Source organism: Zalophus californianus, chromosome 3 (genome assembly GCF_009762305.2).
Source record: "Zalophus californianus isolate mZalCal1 chromosome 3, mZalCal1.pri.v2, whole genome shotgun sequence".
Classification (NCBI taxonomy): Eukaryota; Metazoa; Chordata; class Mammalia; order Carnivora; family Otariidae; genus Zalophus; species Zalophus californianus.
This window is the reverse complement of record NC_045597.1, coordinates 112179552-112192110: the sequence shown is the minus strand read 5'-3', so window position 1 is coordinate 112192110 and position 12559 is coordinate 112179552. Positions and strand designations below refer to the sequence as shown.

Here is a 12559-nt window from a genome sequence, read left to right as displayed (position 1 = left end):
CAAGTTAGGGTTCTCCCTTATGTTTCTTTCAACCTTTACATGTCTGACGGCAGGGTGGATTCTTTGAGGGAGATTTGCGTTCAACAAAATGAAATCGTTAGTGTAGAATGATAAGACTTCCATGGGATATGAAGAATCAACCGGCACTGAGGATGAATTTTTCAAGGAGAAACAATTCATTTCGGGTACCCTCTGCAATGAATAACAGATTTTTTTGCTTCACTTGAGAAGAAGTTCTAATCCATATTTAATACATTCCATGTATACTTGGAATGTCATTCTGAATTTTATTTGTCTTTATGTCCCGAAGTCACCAGCAAAACCTGGGCATGAGGTGCAGAACTTATAAACATGTCCTACACTGAATCATTGAGTCTGACCATTTTTGAAATAAGCTAGTGTTTGTAGTTGTGTACTCCTCAGGTGTGTCCTTTTTTGTTTCTTAAACCTTTGTGTGTGTGTGTGTGTGTGTGTGTGTGTGTGATATCTCTACAACAAGCAGCAACAGAAAGTGTATTTTAGTAATGTAGTCTGTACTTTCATGTCATGCTTCTTAAATGCAAAGTACCTGAAAATGTATGGATATGGTCATAAATGTCACCTCATGAAGCTGACATAATTCAACATAAAACAAATGAGATTAGCGATCTGTAGCAATAACCTTCCCTAAGAGGTTATTTTACATGTCTTGATGATGAGATAAAAGGGTTTCCTAAAATTCAGCAAGGAGCCTATGGAACTTTCCCCAAATCCAACAGGGGACACAGCAATCAGGAATGTAAGTAATGAAAAACAAACTAGAAAGTAATTAACTGTGCGACAAAGGGAATTGCAGAGTCTTTTATTAAATGATAAGGGATTATTTTTTCGTTTTGTTTTTTTTAAAAAAATAAATACTGAAATTTGTCAGTACTTACTCAGCAATGACTCAGAAAGAAGGTCTTGTTTTTTTTTTTTTTTTTTTTTCTTAGCTTCTTGGCAGGTATGAGTCTGAAATGCAGAAGAATGCAACAGTCTACTGCTAATTGAACAGAGTATTCCCCAATATCTTCCAATTCCCTTTGTTTCACCTCTTGACTCACCACAAAAACTATCTGATCTTATTGTGATTTCCCAAGAAGACTTTTTTACTGGGAAGGAGCGTGTACTTTCTAGCTGATGCGAGTATTCTGTTACATAGCGCAGTGTGTTGTTCCGAGTAAGTGACTAAATTGGTATTCTGGTTTATAAATCTGTTTCCTGTAAGCTTATTTAGCATTAATGAGTCCTCTAGAGTCTGACCATCCCTGGGAAAACTGATAAAATAGCGTTCCTGATTAGGCCAAGCCAAGGCCCACACCTTGGGTCGGAAGTAACTCCAGCAAGTATTATTTATATGCCACGTGTTTCTGCCGGAAACAGCTATTCCACCAGGCTCTCTTTACTCCTGGTAATTACAAGGGAGAAGAAGTCTTAGGAGGAAGACTTCACTTTTGGAGATCTACAGTGCATTTTATATAATAATGGATTATAGAAGGTGAGTCTGATAAACATTGTAAAAACCACTGTTTCTCAATACCTTAACTTTTTTCGTGTGACCCCTACTAAACTTTCTGGGAATATACAATGGAAAACTCTGTTTGGGTGACAATATAGTCCTAGTGATCCTGAAGCATACTTGGCAGTACAGCTTCTCATCAGGGATTTCTACCTCATTTGCATCAAGATAAAAAGGAAAATTTCTCAGCATACAAACCCCAATAATGATAATGTCTGACCCTGTCATAATAAAGCTAGTTTCAGGTGGAAGCTGCATAGACCTGCATTAGATCTGCACTAGTACGGGCAGTGTCTTTACCTGACATTTTGTTAGCTTCGTTTTTTGAAAGAGGGTTTATTCTTAACAAAGAGCCCAGAAAACAGGGCTGCCTGGGTGGCTCAGGCGGCTAAGCATCTGCCTTTGACTCAGGTCATGATCTCCGGATCCTGGAATCGAGCCCAATGTCGGGCTCCCTGCTCAGCAACGAGTCTGCTTCTTCCTCTTTCTCTGCCCCTCTCCGTTTGTGCTTTCTCTCGCTCTTGCTCTCTCTCTCTCAAATAAATAAAATCTTAAAAAAAAAAAAAATGGATCCAGAATACAGCATTTAGGGTAGCTGTAGAACATCAGTCAGGATGGTTCTGTCACAAAATTTTATTAGACTTAAAAATATCCAGAATCAGTCACATCCTACTGTGTTGGGATCAAAGGGTGTACCCAATAAATATCACCCCTCTTCCTTATCAGAGTTCTGAAAAATAATTGAGAAATAAAATAAAAGAGTAACAGATGAAACCAAACGATCATGTTAATTACTGACCAGATGGGAGTCCCTTGATTAGAGTGACAGCCACTTGGACCTGCCAACTGAACCTTTGAATTGAGGTTGAATGACTCACCTGGGCCCAGCAGATCGGACGGGGCAGGTGGGGAAAAGGCAGCCACAGGAGCAGTAAAGGAGCTGTGTTCTCCTTTTGGGAAGAAAGGGGTAGAGCAGTCCTGAGAATGCCTGCTTTATTCCTCAAGTGAAGGACCTCCGTCTGGGATGAAGTCAGTGAAGAGGTGAGAGAAGGTCTTCTTCTGTGTGGAAGGGATAGGCAGGAACAGGGAATAATGATTTCCTTCTAACACACTATTACACAATTTCTAAAAGTAAGATAGCCAAAATATAAAACCTAAAGTAAACATTAAAAAGAAAAAAAATATATACCGGTAAAATTTAAGCACAGTATACTCCTCTTACAAGACAGAACTGACAGAAATTCGCTAAGTGGACAAATGAATTATGTAAATGTGACTATAGCTTGACAAGAGAAGAAAAAACAAAGATGCAATGAAGTAAGAACTTCCACACAGACAGAAGAGTAATGGGATAATCCTTCCTTCCTACCAGAAATGCATTGATACTGCAACAATGGTGTTAAGTGGTATGCATTTCCCAGAATTGATGCACCATTCCTTTTGGTTTGTTTTGTTTGTTTTCATCACATTTATTCTTTTCTCAAATACTTCAGAGGGGTCACTAGTATGCAAATTAGTGGTTGTAAAAAAGTCTGAATATTAAATGTGTTTCAGCTTAGACTATTGGGTTGTCTAAAATTAATCAAAGTGTCACCTTAAATTGCAGTCAGATGGATGATTTTTAAAAATGCATAAGACCACAAATTTAAAAATCACTGCATTGGTAGTAACTAATTTTCATTTTCCATGTGCAGCGTATGTTCCTTTAAACTTACACATCTCTATATGCTTACTCAGTAACTGTTTATTAGGTCCCTAGTTATAACATGTTCTGTCTTTGCTATAACCTAGGATTCAAAATCAAATATGACGCTGTTTTTGGCCTTGAATAATTTTGATTTCCCAGCGGGGAAAAGAAAAGGAAATCAGTGATTATCATACACTGTGAAAGATGCTAGGGTGGTGGTACGTGTAGTGGTATGTCCTGTGGGAGACACAGCATCTACACTGGACCATCAAGAAAACTGGGCAAGTTGTGCTCGAGATAAGGCTTTCACTTGTGCATGTTTTCTCTTTTTTAACTTCCATTTTTATATTATTTCAAGAAAGGTTATTCTGAATCATCTGGCAGTAAATTGAAGATGTCATGCATCTTTACATCATTATCTTTGTGTGTATTTCCTAAGAACAGGAACATCTCTTACATAACAATACTGTGATGATCAAAGTCAGGAAATTTAACACTGAGACAGTGATATAGTACTATTACCTAATCCATGATCTATATTCAGAATTTTTCAGTTGTCCTTATAATGAGCTGTATTTATTTTTTCCCCCCCGGTCCAAGATCTATTTGGGAATCACTTGTTGCAATTAGTTGCCAAATCTCTTTAGCTTCTTTTACTCAGTCTCTATCTTGACCTTGATATTTTTGAGAAGTATTGGACAGTTAATTTGTTATTCAATTTGCATTCATTTGATATTTCACATGATTAAGTTCAGATCATGATTTTTTGCAGGATCACCAGAGGAGTGATACTGTGCCCTTCCCAGAAAGCCTGTGATGTCCACTTGTACTAACATTTGGCCTCTTGTTTAAGGGGCTGTTCTCTAGGTCTCTACACTGTGAAGCTACTCTTTTTCCCTTTGTAATTAAAGAGTGTTAATGATTTCAGCAGGGGGAACTTGGGTAGTTAAAACATTTGATTTAAATATATATCTTTTAGTTTTGGGGTGTTATAACTAAAACTGCTATGGAAAGAGCCAGGCAAGGTTCCTGAGTCATCAGGGAAAGTCTCACTGATAATATGAAAATAAATTAGAAGAGAATAAATGTTCCTAATGTGGAGGCCAATTTGAGTGAGGAAATTTTGCGTGGATAAGCTGGAATATGTTTGGCTACAAGAATCAGAATACTTAACCCCAAATAGCCGAAATAATGGGGTTTTATTATCTACTATGAGAAGTCTGGAGATAAGTTATCCTAGGGTTTATCTAATGGCTCAAGTTTTTCATCAAAGGACAAAAATCTCAATTCTTTGGAACTATCATTTTCCGTATATTCACTTTGCCTCAGGTTTGTTTCATTATGGTCATGAGATGCCCCCCCACTCACTCTCAAAACCATTGTTTTATGAGTAAAGAAGGCCGAGTGACTACTAAGGAGGTAAAACAGTAGTGTTTGCCCCACCAAATGAGAGCAAAAATTGTGGAAAAAGATCGTGCTTCCACATTCTTCAAGCAACACATTCATTACAAGAAAATTATTTGCTTTGAAGTGTCCACTTCACATTCTTTGTGTAATTAACCATTATGCTATAAAATAGTGATGGTGGTTTGCTTCTGCTTAATATGCTACATCTGTTATCTGAATGAAAATGTTCTCATCTCTTCCAAAAATGGAAGATAAAAAGTTCCCTTATTTATCATATTCTTCACAGATTGATACTAATCTCTCTTCTTGTTCCATCACAGCCCTATCTGGTTATATGTTCTAAAAACTAAACTGCAATTTTGACTTTAACTAACACTTCTTACAAAAAAATAATAGGGAAAATTGTATAGAGAGATAAAGGAAGAGAACATGCATGATTATTTCAATCAATATGCTAGAGCTAATATTTACAACTTCCTTCCTCTTCTTGGTAATTTCATGTTACCTTTGTCCTCAGCCTGAATTTGGGATAGTAGAGGCTTTTTTGCTTGGCAGATGAATCAAAACTTTCCTTCTCAATGTTCTATGTCTTAATGGCTCTGCTGTTATAAATTTATTACTGGTTTTTCAAATATTTTAAGTTATCCATGGTGTATAATACTCTTTGTGTTATCTTACAGGTCACACAAATGCTGTGGACCACAGTATAATTGTGAAGAAAATGGTTATTTGAATGCTGTCATATAGAGTCATTATATAGAAGGTAAACAAATGACAAAACAGAGAACTTCAAAATTAATAATTCTATTAGGAGTTAAAGTGAAGATGAAAACTGCCCCAAGCTGAGCCAATCAGGTTCTTTTTGCCAGAATTTCTAGACTAAGACTAAAAGATTCCAGTTTCAGTCTGGCTGGGTTATTTGAACAGAAGCTATATAAAAACTTGAGATGGTAGTGTAATGCACTTCAATAATAGTGGAAAGCAATGAAAACCAAATCTGCGGGGGGGGGGGGAAGAGAGGGAGAGAAAGAGACAGAAGATGGAAAAGAATAGGTAGAGAGGGCTCCTCTAGGTCTGATGGTGTTCTAGAGCAACCAGCACTTATACAGGTGTGTGTGTGTGTGTTTGTGTGTGTATACATTTATATACATATACATACATATATATATATATTTATTTATTACCTAGCTCTAGTCACTCTAGAGAAGCTTGAAATGTAAAATCCTTGGAATTTAAAATTATTATCCTTGGAATACAAAATTTGCAGTATTCCTACAAATAATCCCTCACCTACATCTTCTTTAAAATCTTTGCTTAATTTAGCTTAGGTTATTATATTTTATTTGCATTCAGTGAGTTTTGACTCTAGCATGCCTTTCTAAATTACTTTAGCCTGGACATCTGCCTTCTGCCTCTACAGAGTGTGAAACGTTCCTTCAGGAGTCAGGGAAGAATCTCATCGATTTACTTTATTATATAAAATTATTTTGCCCATATGATCTTGTCAAATTCACCTCAAATCTGCAGGATAAAACTTTAGCAAACCATTTTCTCACACTAAAATAAAAAGGAATGTCTGTTTCAACAAGAGATGAGAGAAATATTTGCTCGGTAGTCTCTATATTAAGGGCCTGCAATGTGTAAAACATGTCATAAAAATCTGTGGAAGGTAAAATTTTATGAAATTTAAAATGAACTCTACCTAATCCATAATGGGATTATTCCACATGCAGTTGACTGAGGGGTAACTGAATTGTTGATATGTCAAATACTTTTACTTAAAAATAAAACTTGGAACTTAGAAGCATCCCTTTGGAGACACTAGGTAGAATTTAACTATGTGCACAACACATTCAAATTCAAGTCAGATGAGATAGCTCAGAAGTTTGGTTTATTTTTATTTTTTTATTATTTATTTTTTTTGTGTTTAAAGGCTCTAGCAAATATGTTTAAATTCAAATTTGAGAAGAATTAAAATATTTATTATTTTTTTCCATTGAAGTTTTAGGTTTCCAAATTGGTCATTTACTATGCTGTGTTCCAGGTGGCTTTTTTGAAACATCTCTCACACATTCATATTGCATTAGAAAACACATGGCAGAAATGAGTCTTTTGACTAGGGAGCCAGCAATAGTTTTTCAATGGCAGACAAAACGAACAAAATTACTTCTCGAAGGAAGCTTCTCTCTCATAGTACCGAACCATCTATAGTCACAAAATGGACTTTCTTCATTAAATTATTTGTGATACTCTCCAGGCTGTTGACCTACAAAGAGAGTTGTACTAGCTATTTTTTTTAATGGATATTTCATTGATTTAACATATGTTGGACATTTATGCTTGCATTTAGTTTACTTAATTATAATCCCTTTGAACTTTTGCCCTGAGGTGGTTTTAATGTGAAGGCCCAAATCTGAAACTTTTAATGAAATAAATAAATTTTCTTAGTAACATAATATTTTCCTGGAAGAATAAATATGTTTCTAAAAATAACTCACTTAATCATAGCTAATAACATCTGCTTTGAGATAATCAGCAGAAGTTTTAAATAATTTAATGTATGAAGCAAGCCCATGTATACATATAAACAGAGTTGACATATACATGGGCATATACATACATAAACTCAACAAATATTATTGAATGTCTACTATGAAATAGTAATTGGAAATATAACAGTGAACAGCTAGTTGTGGCTTCACTCTCATCAACCTCATAGTGGGAATACATAGAAAAGTTTCAATAAACAATATACATGGCAAAAATAATAGGGAAAAAATGAGGAAGGGAGCTATTTATCAATGCACATTTATTTAGCTACAAGTTCCTTCCTGATGTATTTCTTGCTTTCCCCTCTAGTCACATCTGTGCTCATTCATGATTTTTAGAAATAAAATTTTCCTTTTCTAACCATACTCAAATATTGCATCAAAGATACAATATTTCATTCTTCCATATCTACATACACACTATTTTTTTATGCTTGGAATGCCCATCTTTCCAAATCCTATTCTCCCATGTAAAGCTCAGGGTTTTGTTTTTATTTTTTCAACTTTTGATGGAAATTGGTACGAGACTTGCCCTCCAACCAAAAATATACAAGGCAGCTCTTTTTAAACGTGGGACAATAGACAGAACGTGATCCTAAAGAGAAGAGAAATATACAGAGAGCCCCAAGATCACTCCAGACCTCTGGTTAAAGCCATTTTATTACCTTAGCAGAGGGAGAAGGTGCTGAGGTAAGGGAGAGAGAGGAGAGTTCAAGGCTCCTGAGCGAAATGGCTGGCCATTTGGGGCCTGGGTTTCTGAAAAAAGAGGCTAAAGAAATATGGCTTCAGAAGGAAAGTTAGAACCACAAGAAGTAATAAGGAGCATAGTCAAAAGTAAAAATATAGCATTGATCACCATCTGACCTATTCTATGTTTACTTCTTTTCTTGTATTTTCTGCCCTTGAGATAAACTCTGTGAAGGCAGGACCTTTTGCCTCTTGTCTTCATACTATAGCCTTAGTATAAGAATGACTCATGGGGGGTGCCTGGGTGGCTCAGTAGGTTAAGCATCTGCCTTCGGCTCAGGTCATGATCCCAGGGTCCTGGGAATGAGCCCCGCGTTGGGCTCCCTGCTCAGCAGGAAGTCTGTTTCTCCCTCTACCTCTGCAGCTCCCCCTGCTTATACTCTCTCTCTCTCTCACTGTCAAATAAATAAGTTAAAAATAAAAATAAAAAGGATGACTCACACACAGTACATGCTCAATAAATATTTACCGAATGACCAAGTGAATCTCACATAACTGGAAGTCTCGGGATAGGAAAAGATCACAGAAAATAAAAACTGTGATTTCAACTTGGTCCTCTCTGATTCTCTTAGGTCAATTTTTGTATATGTGTCACTCAGTTCTCAAGCTGACCTTTCTTTGTGGCCAAAACATGATTATCAATAACCTTTAGGATAGCATGCCCCCTTGTCTTTGCAGTGGAATAGGGAGAAAGCCACTCTTCCATTTGTGGAATAAAACTCTTCTCTTCCAGTGTTTGGGCTGCATTATGTCAAGAGTCAATACATGGAATAAAAATAACCACTGTTGGAATGCCACCCATTGACTGGATTAAGTCTCAGTTCCTGAACCGGTCACTGGTATGGGTGTTGAAATGGGATTAGATGATTAGATTGATCAGGATTAACATCTGGGGCTGGAAATGGGGGGAGGAAGACTGGAAACCTGAAAATGTAAGGAGATGATGGATGCTGTGTAACCAACATTGTCCATTATATATATTTTTTATTTCACACCAATAGATTCAAAGAATTTATTCTCAGTAGTGTAACAAACATCAAAATAAAATCTTCTACAAAGAGTAATTTCTTTATTGCATCAGAAAGTAGCTGTTTAGGGGCTCCTGGGTGGCTCATTCGTTAAGCGTCTGCCTTCAGCTCAGGTCAAGATCCCAGGGTCCTGGGATTGAGCCCCACATTTGGCTCCTGGCTCCTGCTCAGCGGGAAGCCTGCTTCTCCCTCTCCCACTCCCCCTGCTTGTGTTCCCTCTCTCTCTGTGTCTCTTTCTGTCAAATAAATAAATAAAATCTTTTTTTAAAAAGTAGCTGTTTAAAATGAGAAATGGGTGAAGACACTTTACAGAATTTTCCGTCGGCCTTTAGAACATATAAGCTAGTAAGTATTGGGAAAAGAGAACTGGATCTGTGCTTGTTTTCAGCATTGTATCTGTAGTCCTAAACACAGTCCTTGGCACAAAGAACACTTTTAATCAATGAACATTTGAGGAATGGATGGATAAATCCAGGTGTTTGTTTTTGTATAGAGAAAACCATAAACTTACAGGAATGCACCTTGATTCCAGGTAGGATTGTCTCTAAATTCTTCTAGTTATGCATATGAGTTAAGGTTTATCAGAGTAATTCTAGAAGAAACAAAAAGACAAAAGACTAGGGGCTTAAAACCTACCATCTTGCTATATGGTGTTTTATTCCCTGTATATATTAATTGTCAGTTTCCCCCTCTTTTCCTGCTTTTCTTGGGTTATTAAACATTTTGTATTAATCCATTTTTATCTCCATAGTTAACATACTATTTATATTTTTTCATATTTTGGTGGTTGATCTATGTTTAGTATCTCTTTGGTTAACCAGTAGCTTATTTCCGACAGTATTACACACTGTTTCATAAGTAGTGTAAGGACCTCATGACTGTGTATTTCAATTCCTCTACCCAGTCCTTTGTGCTATTACTGTCACATACTTTATTTTATACCTGCTATAAACACACAATACATTGCTGCTATTTTTCCTTTTGACATTCAGTTATCTTTTAGAGCAATTTAAAAAATGATTTTACTTTCATTTATTCCATTCCCCGTTCTCTTTGTTTCTTGGTAAAGATTCAGATTTCAGTTTGATACCTTATTCCTTCTGCCTGATGAACTTCCTTTAAGATTTCTTGTAGTATAGGTCTGCTTGCAATGGATTCTCTGTTTTTGTTTGTCTTAGAAAGCCCTTATTTGTACTTCTTTCTTGAAAACTATTTTTTGCTGGGTAGAGAATGATGGAAGGCCAGTGTGTGTGTGTGTGTGTGTGTGTGTGTATATATATATATATATATATTCTTTTTTAATTTGTAGTTTCTTAAGAGAAATCACCTATAGTACATTTGTTTCTCTGATTGTCATGCGGCTGCTTTAAACATTTTCTCTGTCTTTTGTTTTTAGCATTTTTTAATATAATATGCCTAGGTATTTTCATCCCCCCTGCCGGCACCCCACCAATCCTGAATGGGATTATTTATCCTATCTGGTGTTTTTGAGCTTCCTGGATCTGTGATTTGGTGTCTATGATTAATTGCAGAAAATTCTTGGCCATTGGCCATTATTGTTTTTAAACATTTCATCTGTTTCATTTTGTCCTGATTCTCCTTCTAGAATTCCAGTTAGATAATCGTTGAATTTTTTTTTTTAAAGATTTTATTTATTTGACAGAGAAAGACACAGCGAGAGAGGGAACACAAGCAGGGGGAGTGGGAGAGGGAGAAGCAGGCCTCTGCCGAGCAGGGAGCCCGATGTGGGACTCGATCCCAGGATCCTGGGATCATGACCTGAGCTGAAGGCAGACGCTTAACGACCGAGCCACCCAGGCACCCCTCGTTGGATTTTTGATAGTGTCTCACAGCTATCAGATGCTTTGTTCTGTGGTTTTGTTTGTTTCTTTGTTTTTCTCACTTTTTTTCTCTTTGCGGTTCAGTTTGGGTAATTTCTGTTCACCGATTCTCAGATTTCCTGATTTCTCCACTGTGTTGAGCTTACTACTTAACCCGTCAAAGGCGACCTGTATCTGTATTACTATGCTATTCATTTCTAACATTTCCACTTGATTCTTCTTTATAGTTTCTTTCTCTCTGATGAAACTAGCCATCTAATCTTGCATGTTGTCCACTTTTTCTGTTTCAGAGTAGGTAATACATTAATCATAGTTATTTTGAACTCTCTATCAGATAGTTTCAACATCTGTGCCGTATCTGAATCTGAAGTTTCTATTAATTGTGTTGTCTCTTGGAGTGTGTGTGTGTGTGTGTGTGTGTGTGTGTGTGTGTGTGTTGCCTTTTCATATCCTTTGTAAATTTTCATAGAAAGCCAAATATCTTGTGTAGGAAAGTAGACGCTCAAGTAAAAAGCTTTTGTGCTTGTAAATAGGCATACCTCCCTGCCTGCTAGGTTTTTAGTATGGAGGTTTGTGTTACTCTAGCCAAGAGTTAGGCAGTTTTGAAATTGTGTTGCCATGTTTGCTTTGAGTGGACCACAGTTTTCATATTTCTTTAGCAATAACTTGGGTTTAAAATGGAGGCTGGCTTCGCAAAGTTTTTCCTCAACATCTACTCTACCTTCACATTCAAGCTTCCCTCTTGTGCTGTATCACAGAAAGGGCCTGTCTCTTGCAACTTATCCAGCAATATTTCATTATCACTTTTACTTGCTTTTTAGCCTGCAGGCAGGAAGTAAAGGAAAGAGTCCTTGGGTCTTCCAGATGTGACTTTCAAAATGTTCCTGCTCCTCCCCCAGCTATAGTTTTTGTTAAGAAAATTCCCCTGTCCGTTCTTTAGGACTAGAAGATTTTTGTTGTTGTTCCCTTTGCCAGGTACAGTAGATGTTCATCAGGGCCCTAAGAACAAGTTTTGTTGCTCCTCCCTCTGTAGATTAAGACTTGTGTTCCATTAAGGTGATGGGGAGAGGAGTGGGAGTAGGAAATAGTTTCTTGCCCCATTTTCAGTGTCTGCTTTCCTTCCCAGTCCTGTTGGAGGGAAGCTGTCTCCAGACCCTTCCTCATTTTTCCCTGTTAGCACCTGGTGTGTTTCATGGAGAAAAAGGCTGCTAGACTGTGAATGCCCCTCCCTGTATCTGTACACCCCCCAAAAAACTTCACCTTCTCTCATCATTCTTCACTCTGCTTCTGATTTAACAGTTATTCTAGCTAATTCCCAGGGGTGTCCGCTGACATCTACCGCACGTAAGCAAATGCTTGCTTCTTATCTCCCCCTATAGTTTCTCTCCAGTTTTCTGGTTAGTTGTTTGTCTTGCAATCTCAGCTTTCTAGTGGGTTCATAACAACCTGCAAATTGACAATTTGTCCAGCTTTTTTATTTCTATAAGTATAGGAACAGTACTCCTAGCTTTCCACATCCTGCAGCAGAAACAAGATTTCAACAAAACTAGAGACAAACATATTTTTTAAAGAACTGCACATCGTGCCCAGAGGTTCTATTTTCTTTAGAAATCAACAATTCTATTTATTTATTGTGAAACTTGTGGCTTAATACAAATGAAAATGCAAACTCCATTATAAATATATTGAGTGAATCAGTAAGTCCCATGAAGGTGACACTCAAATTTTAAATTTTCTCTTTAAGATGCCATATATTTAAATCA

The 12559-nt window shown here is 36.9% G+C and overlaps 1 pseudogene; it reads right to left on the bottom strand.

Moving 5' to 3' along the window:
* LOC113920385 overlaps positions 1 to 11000 on the bottom strand; it is a 74763-nt pseudogene extending 63763 nt beyond the window's left edge.
* Positions 11001 to 12559: the final 1559 nt, after the last annotated feature.